This window comes from Sarcophilus harrisii, chromosome 4, assembly GCF_902635505.1.
Source record: "Sarcophilus harrisii chromosome 4, mSarHar1.11, whole genome shotgun sequence".
Taxonomy (NCBI): domain Eukaryota; kingdom Metazoa; phylum Chordata; class Mammalia; order Dasyuromorphia; family Dasyuridae; genus Sarcophilus; species Sarcophilus harrisii.
The window spans coordinates 390,564,481-390,573,984 of NC_045429.1; the positions used below are offsets into that span (position 1 = coordinate 390,564,481).

Here is a 9,504-nt window from a genome sequence, read left to right on the forward strand (position 1 = left end):
TAGTTATTTATTTATTATAGCTTTTTATTTACAAGATATATGCATGGGTAATTTTTCACTCAATATTTACTAAGCATCAACTATGTGCTAGGCACAGAGATTTGCCATTGTGCTCTTCAGGACAATCAATCAACATTCATGAAGTCCCTACTATGTGCTAAATGCTATGGATAGAAATAGAGGCAAAAGACAGTCTCTGCCCTCAAAGGGTTTATAATGCAATAAATCGATAATTGGTTTGATAAAAAAAAAAAAAAACAAAAACAAAAAACTGGTTGCTCGTTGTCAATAGAGGCAGTCAATTAAATCGTCAGTCTCACGCTCCTGATTGTAAAATGAAGAGGTAGAACTCGTTTGACTATAATAGTAATACCCCCCCCCCCCCCCCCCCCCCCCCCCCCCCCCCCCCCCCCCCCATATAGACCAAGCATATGCTTGCGGTTAGGAATAGTTTACGGACTCGAGGGAGGTAAATGCAAGAGTTCCGGGGACAACGCTGGTTAATATCACAACGCTGGTTAATATCACAACACTGGTTAATATCGCAGCTTGTGCAAAAAGTCTTTCCCATCCCCCACTCGGTCCAGGCCCGAGACAGACACTATTCAGCCGGTCTCTAGCTTACGTTTAGGGCGACTATGTGATCCAGTGAATAGACCTCCCAGCCTGAAGTCTATGGACTCACTTGCTGCGTGACCCTGAACAAGTCATTTCACTTTGCCTCAGTTTCCTCAACTGTAAAATGAGCTGGAGAAGGAAATGCCAAGAAACCCAACTACAAAATATCTAGACGGTCCATGGAGGTTGTTAGCGCGTGGGCTCCCGCGTCATTCCTAAGAGCAGGCGCTTGCCCAGTGCTTGCTGACTTGACTAGCTAGCGAAGGATAGGACTCCGGGTAATGAGCCTCTCAGGGTGAGAGAAGGCGGGAGGAGGGGCGGGCCCCGGGTGCAGGAGCGGCTGCGGACAGGCCACACCTCTCAGAGTGTGCCCGACCTCTGGCCGAGGCCATCTCCGCTCCTCCCCTCCCGCTGCCCAGGTCGGGCTCTCGGGTGCCACGTGTCATTGTCTCGGCAAACAGAGCGGAGGCCGAGCACGCACGCCTCTGGCGTCCCCTTCCGGCCGCACGGGGAAGGGCAGGAGGCCGCGGCTCCGCCCGACCCTGCCGGACCCCACCCCCGTTCTCCCCGGCGCGCAGAGCTAGATGGGCTATCCCCGCGGTGGCGCCGCTGGGTTCCGCGCAGACTGCCTCCGCTTAGTGAGTGCAGCGCGCTTAGTGAGGACCTCGGGAGGTGCCCGCGGGGAGCACGAGCGCGGCAGCTCCTTCGCTTACGGAGTCTCGCCCGGGGCGTCCTAAGCATCGCGGCGTTTGGCTCTTCTCGGGCCGCCGCTGGCGAGGCTTTCCGAAATGCGCCTTTTTTCCTCAGAGCCTGTGAAACGTATTTGGAGATGGAAAAAAAAAAAAAAAAAAAAAGCAGTTAAAGGAAGAGGCCCCAGCGAGGATCGAACTCGCGACCCCTGGTTTACAAGACCAGTGCTCTAACCACTGAGCTATGGAGCCACCTATCATCCTTTTCAATATAATTGAATGATAGCGAGCTTTCGGCCGCTTCCGCTTTCTATTAACTTCATTTTGATAAATATCGTTTTCCCAAGGAGTCATCCTTCTCTTTCGTGGCAAATAAAACTTGCGGATGCTTTGCCGGCTTCGGCATTTAAAAGAAGGAATTAGGAAAATAAAGGATTACCTGAGGGCGGGGCTCCTTTGATGTCCTTCCCATTTAGAATTACATAGTTAATTAAACAATTTATGACTGCAACCCGGATGTTGCTATTGGTTGCCCGTCGTTCCTGTTGAGTTGGAATATTCTACACAAACTAGACACCTTCTAGTTGCTGCTGCTTACAAAGTCTCCAGAGTTGAGCTCTTTAAGCACTTTGGGGAAAATACTGTATTCTTGGAATCACCAGTCAATCAATAAGCATGTGACGTCAAGCACTGGGCTAGGCTCGGGGATACAGATATGTAACTGAGCTAGCCTTTGCCCTGTAGGAGATTGCATTTTAATGCAAGATGCAACTCATGTGGATCAAAAAAGATCTGGAAAGTCCATCGTATAGCGGACGGCGGCGGGGCTGCCGCGCCTGTAGGCCTTTGAACTTGGTGGTCTGGGGTGAGAAAAGGCAGTTCCCGGTCGTGCCCTTCCCAAAGACAAAGTTAGCGTTGGCTTGTTTATCATTGAGCTAGAGATGAAAAACAAGGGTGGGAATTTTGGTGGGAATAAAGTGAAAATGTTTGGTTCCAGCGGGTGTGAGGGGATCCCCTTAGCAGACAGCAGGAACAGCAGTGGAAATAGGGAGGTAAGCGGTCCGAGTGAACATGAGGGCTGATGGTTTTAGCTGAATTACTTAGCAAGGAAGAGGACCTAGTAATCAGGAGGTGAGAACTTCCCAGGTTTTTAGCAAACTTTAGGAAGTTTGGCAATAAGATACTAGAATCTTGAAAAGAAGCAATTTCTTGGGTAGCTTCAGCCAGACACCAAACTTGAAAATTCAGGAATTTGACTTTCTACAGAGATTAGGATAATTTCCTTGACTGGAGAATAGAATTGTGCTAATGGTTCCTGTAGGTCAGATGGAGAGCAGTTAGGAGAGCAGGTTCCTCCCCACCCCCGCTTTTTCTTTTTTTTAAAGGACCTGGACTTTATATTTCACGGTCAGAATCACTTATTTGATGGTGTGGGTCAAATGGGAAAGGGGAAAGGAGAAAGTTAAATGTCTGGTATCTTTAAATGGGTTTTCCTTCTGGAGAAGTTAAAATATTCAGAAGAGGGTCTTTCTGATGGTCGAACAACGATTCACCAAAATTTCAGATTTTAACTGTGTTCCAATTGCAATTGTATTTCTCTCCTGTGAAGTCCTAGTCATTTAAGTGCCTTAAAGCAAAATATTTGTATGAATTTCTATAAGAGTATAATGTTATGTTGTTGCCTGTTTGGCAGCCCCAAGGTTATTTCCTTTCTAGGGACCAAATCACAAGGGAGCCTTATGGTTCCTGAGGATTGCATGAGTACCTGTGGAAAAGGAGGACATTGTTTATGGGCTATTATGAATTCTTTATGTATCTGGTGGATTTGATTGTGGGCTCTTAAGAGAGCCTTGTGTTTTCTGAATTTTTTTTTTTTTTTGGGAGGGAGGTAACTAAAGACTATCCTGTACTCAGTATGTATGCACTGTTACTTTGTATACTTGTATGGGATCTGTGAATACTTTTTGAAGATTTAGACACAAAGTTTATTCTGAGTTTTCCAAGTAGAAATTTTGGGATAATAAAGCAGAGTTGTTAATTCGGGAGGAAGTCCCCAAGAATGAACCAGTTCTGTTGTACACCTGGAGCTTGGGGACCCAGGACCATACCGTTACATTTACATATTTTTATTTCAATTGGCTCTCAATATAATGCGGGAGAAACTGAGGCAAGATAGAGAGTAGAGAGTATTTAATATTTTACTTGAAAGGCAGAGATTTACTGGGACCAAATGGATCCATGGTTTGGTCCCAGGGCTGAATGAGACTATCATCTCCAAGAATCCAGCCAGCAATCTGAGTATTCAATGACCTATATACATGTGGCTCAGACACAGGGGGTAGACTGAGGCAGGGGCGGAGTCAGGGTGCAGAGATAGGGATGACATAACAGGGAGGCACCGGAGAGATGGGAAGAGACATCTCGTTAAGACTATCTGATATTCTAATAGCTTGGGATGGGGAGAGGCAGTCTGATATTCTAAAATATAAGATCTTTTATCCTTATCAAATATTCTGATTAAGAGGGAGGGGTGGTTTTGTAGGAATGAGCAGAACAATTATAAACTGAGGCAGAACAATTAGGAAAATTGAGGCAGGACATTTTAGGGAAACTGAGTCAAGATAATAAAAGAGAACTGTGGCACAATATCACAATTAGATTTTATAGATATTACTATTTTGCACTTATATGTAAACTCAGGGCTATTTGTTCACAGTAACACAGTCAGTAAAAAGCAAAAAGCAGGATCTAAACTCTGATTTGAGCTGTTTTGTAGAAATGTACTAATTGAATTAGCTACTTACTGTAACTCCTTTAGATCCTAGGATTTAGCTATCATGATATTAGGATTTGGGGTAGAGAAGAGGAAAAAACAAAAGGAAATCTCTTCTACTCTGGTCACCCATCTCTTAAAACTTCTTCCTTGGAGGAGAGGAAAGGAGGTAGAAAAATGAGAAAAAGTTTAGGGATGTTGGAAGATTTTGGGAAGGATTTTCCTCCTGTACCTAAGTGGAATTAAATTTAGGCCTCAAAAAAATTCTAGAATACTTCACATCTTTTATTATAGAATATCATCCTTTCTTTCTTAAGTCCTCTCAATAAATGTAAGTTCTTGATCCCCTCCCCATCATGGTCAACTTGGCCTGTGACTTTTCCATTTCAACAGAAAATCGTAGAAGATACTTTGGAAATGTAGTCAATTGCATTGAGAAAAACAGCAACCTGGGAAGAAGTGGAAGAAAGCCCAGGTAGCAGAGATCGTATAAACCACTGGTGAGCCCTTGGCAGTTTTTGAAAATTGTGCTCCTTATGCATTCCTGTGACTTGAAAGCTTTGAGTTTTCCTTGTCGCAGGAGACTTAATTTTCCATCAAAAAATGCCTAGCTGCTACACAAAGCAGGTTTTATAAACATTTTTATCTATATGAAGAATATATGGATTTTTTATAACACCCTTGTTCATCCTCTTTCTCTTGCCATGACTATGAAAAGCGGAGTGGAGGGAGAATTGACCAAATTCCGTGTATTTGGTTGAACCCCAATGAAGCCTCTGACAATGGGTATTACCAGAAGAGTTGAGGAGAAAGGTGTGAATAGGGGAATGAAGTAATCATGGCAAGGATTAGGGGCTGGGCTTTTTAATGACAGAGAAGGAAAGAGGTGAGAGCCATTGGCTTTCTTTTATGAGCCCATGGAGTCTCTGTGCAGGAGCTGGTTCATGAGAACATCACCAAAATAAGAAAGGTTGCTGATACAGTTGAAGAGGAGCAATAGATCAGAAGAATAATGGCCAGGAGAGACTGTTTCCTAGGGGACTTTAGACTATTTTAATTGGATAAATCCACACTAATAACAGTCTTTGAGTGATATTAGTGTTGCTTTCCATAGGAAGACACTAATGCAGTAGAGAGAGATAGGGAATCATGCACAACTTGACACTTTTCTGGAGCTCTCTCTAGTGTTGGGTTTGGCATAGGACAATCCAAAGCTTGGGTTTCATTGTGAACAGTATCAGGATAGTGGTTAGCAGTGCCCCCGAGTGGTTAAACATTTACAAAAACTAATATGAAAACACAATCCTATTTATAAGTGTAAATGAGTGGGATCTGAGTGTCCTTGATAGTTTTGTGACCTACAATATTTGATACTTCTGGTCTAGACTTTGATGCCCAAGCTGAATGGTATAGATAACCTTCTAAGCTTGTCCATTGGTACATATATTATTAGTTCATCTGTCTGTACATGTATGTGTACCTCAAAGGAGAATAAAGTAGATTCATAATGAATGGACTGGGGAAGTGAGTAAGGGTGGAGCACTAGCTAGATTATCCCTGGGAAACCTTACAGTTATTTTAACCCAAATTTCTCTCTGAAACAACAGTGCATAATTTTAAATGCAAAGTATTTTCCTGATGCTATTTGGCTGTAAGTCGTGGTATATACCACAGTCTCTGATTAATTTTCTTCTAAGCTCACTTTTGGGGCAGTTAGGTGATCTAGTGGATAAAGTTTGCTAGCTCTGTGATCCTGGGAAAGGATCACTTAAACCTATTTGTCTTGTTTCCTCATTTGTAAAATGAGCTGGAGAAATAAATAGCAAATTACTCTAGTATATTTGCCAAGTAAACCCAAATGAGATCACAAAGAATTGGGCACAACTGAAAATGACTGAGCAACAATAGATGTATTTTAAGGACTATGATGGACATGAACAACTTGAAGTGAAACGCATTTCAAATGAAGAACTACTTAGAAGAAATTATAACCTCAGGTAAATGTAGGATCAGAAAAAAAAAAAGATAGGCTGATCTTGTAGAGAGAATGAGGAAGGGTAATTAATCAGTGGATAACCTGTGTGTATAGCTGGTTGATTCTCTCGACTAGTAGTGCCTCCCTCCTCCCCAAATTCATATATATATATATATATATATATATATATATATATATATATAATTTATATTTATACTGAGTATATTTTCAGATATACTTGTCATTAGAATGTAAGGTTATTGTGATTTGGGATGGTTTTATTCTTTGTTCTTGTAAATCCATTTTCCAGAACAGTGCCTCATGCACTGTTGCTAGGATTTGTTCTGATACATACAATGTCAAAAAATGAGACAAAGGTCCATATGGATATTGCTGGATGCCTCTTTGGCTGATTAATGAGACAGCATGAATAAGAATCCCATAAGATGGGAAGACATTGAGGGGTTGTAGTTCTGCTTTGAGGAGGGAGGACTTAAATCAGTGAGATCTTGGCTCCATAGGGGCATCTAAGTTTTAGTGGAAAGGGGAAAAGTTTGGGAAGTTTTCAACAATTCTTTTTTCCTTTTTGCTTTGTCTCATTCTGAGCCTTTGCTCAGAGTCAGTAGAGTAGTTTCCTGTCTATACATCTACTGCTGTTCTCAAAATTGATCACCAGGGGGAGGTGTGGGAGCATGATAAACTCTTGGGCAATGATTCTTTTGCGTTTCGGGGCTATTCAAACTTTCCATTTGAAACTTCTAGATTTCTGGTGAGAAGTATCTCCCAGCAGGTGTGGTTCTTGTTGAATTAAACACCATCATCTGACACCTGCATCCTTTGCTCTCCAGATACCATCATCTGGCACCCACATCCTCCTTGATCCTCAATACCATTATCTGGTATCTCTTGTCCTGCTATCTACCCTTTTATTTCCTTCTCTCCCCATTTAATTTAACTCACAACCCAAGCCCTTCTCACCTTTGAGAATTTGTTTTATAAAGTTATATCCATGTTTAATTTATTGGCTACAGGATCATAGAGAAGTAATAGAAAAAGGTATTTGCTGTCCTTGAAGGGCTGAATTTACCTAAAAAGAAAAGGGAGTAGGGATCAGAGACAGCTGTATATTGGAAACATGAAGGAACATAATCATGATGTGGAGATGAGAAAGCTAGATGGAGCTTCCTGACTGTCACTTTCCAGCACTGCTATATTTGAGATCACTGACAGTAAGGTAAAATACAGCCAGTGGATTTTCTGACCTGTTGATTTGGTGGAGTTCCCTACTTGTTCAGTGGTTTAAGTCAGGTCTGAGTCTTCAGGATTCTTTTATAGAGCTTTCTTGGCAAAGATATTGGAATGCTTTGTCATTTTTTTTCTCCTGGTCATTTTGGAGATGGAGAAACTGGGACAAGCAGGGTTAAGTGACTTGCATAGAGTCACATAGTTAGTAAATGTCTGTGTCAGGTTCTAGGTTCCTTACTACCGAATAACAAATGTATGATATCTAGCCTATGCTTGCAAACATTTAAAAAGGGGAGACTCATTATATCTTGAAGTAGCACAGTGCCTGTGGATATAGATGCTTGTTCACTTCCCTTCCTTTTTTTCTCTTCTCTTCCTCTACTTCCACAGGGGTAGCAGATGGCTGAGGCACTATGGGAAGAAGTAGGAGCTAATAAAACAAATGAAAAAACCTGAGAAACAGAGTTTCTGGGTAATTAATAGTCAATTAATTAGACTAGTGGATAATAAATTGATGGTTACTGGGCTCTATCAGTAACCAAAGACAAAAACCACGGAGACCCCTAAATGTTTAAATACTTTTGGAAAAGGAGGTGCCCCTGACAAGTGAAAATCAACACTGATTGGTGAACAATTAATGAAAGGAGTATACATATTAATGAGGAATTAGGCTAAAAGTCTTTAGTTCCTTCTGCTGAGAATGTGACTTAACCAAGAAACTCAACCACCTCCTGCAGTCTGGACAAAGGGATATCTGTATCCAGGTTACTCTGGTTGATTTTCTCCTTTATAAACTGGGTTCCCCTAGATTCTGATGGAGGGGTACAATGACAGGGACTTATTTCCTAAAGACAAGAATTCACTTGGATTTGATTCTGTTCCTAAGGTCTTCTTATTGGCTGGCCTTTCCCCTTCCTGTATACCCCTTCTCTCACCAGAACAACAGAGCATGTACCAGGAGGATTCAGGCAATGTCATTTATCAGCAATGTCCTTCCAAGAGGCTGATTGGCCTACATAGACTGGTTCCTGAATGAGGAAATAAAGGGGAAAAAACCTTAATCCTAAATTAGTAATTGTTTATCAGTATCATAGAAAAATAATCAGTTCTTTCCATAGGAAAAGGTGAGGTTTCTTTACTTTATGACAGCAAATAGATCCCCAATTCTAGTAAAAATATATGCAAATAAGCATGGGAAAGGGAAAGAATAGATAGGGGAATGGCTATTTGTCTCACTTTCTCCCCCAAAACTGGTTCAGAATCATTTGGGTTTTCCTGCTGATCTAAAATTTTCTTGAGTGAAAAGAGGGAGAACTGCTCATATCAGCAGGATTTGGGGAGAGTGGTGATCTTGAGAATCTGAGGATTCAGAAGTACATAGGAGAGACACAGAGTGAAATAAGGTTGTATTTTACCAAGCTAAGCCTGAACTGTGACCTGAACTCTGAAGTGGGGGGTGGAAGTTGTGGGGAGTAGTAGAGTAGAACAAAATAAGCCTCCTTTGGGGGTGATCCAGGGCAAATTTGGTTCTCCTTTCTTCTTCCTCTTCCTCCTCCTCCTCCTCCTCCTCCTTTTTTTCCTCCTCCATTTCCTCCTCTTCTTCCTCTTTTTCCTCCTCCTCCTCCTCCTCTTCCTCTTTCTCTTAAAATAATATTTAATTTTTTCCAGTTGCATGCAAAAACAATTTTTAACATTTTTTAAAATAAATTTTCTCCTTTAAAATAAATTTAAAATAAAATTTTCTTCCTTCCTTCTCTCCTCCCCAACTCCAGACAGCAAACAATTTGATATAGATTCTACCTCTGCAAACATGGAATACTTTTTTTAAATATTAGCCATTTTGTGGAAAAAGTCACATTAAAAATAAAGAAACAGAAAAATAATATGCTTCAGTTTCTATTCAGTCTCCATCAGTTTTTTCTCTGGAAGTGAATAGCATTTTTCATCATGAGTCTTTTAAAATTGTCTTCGATCATTGTATTGTTTAGAATAGCCAAATTATTCACAATTGGTGATCATACAATTGTGCTGTTACTGTGTACAATGTTCTCCTGGTCCTGCTCACTTCACTCTGTATTAGTTGATATAAGTCCAGGTTTTATTGAAATCATCCTGTTGGTCATCTTTTATGGCACGAGTATTCCATCACAATCATATACCACAATGTTTTCAGCCATTTCCCAGCTGATGAGCATTCTCTCAGT

General features: G+C 41.3%; 1 non-coding gene across 1 annotated transcript; it reads right to left on the reverse strand.

The window, feature by feature from the left end:
- Positions 1-1,486: 1,486 nt before the first annotated feature.
- TRNAT-UGU lies at positions 1,487-1,559 on the reverse strand. The gene has a single exon. It is a non-coding gene; the product is annotated as a tRNA-Thr (tRNA).
- Positions 1,560-9,504: the final 7,945 nt, after the last annotated feature.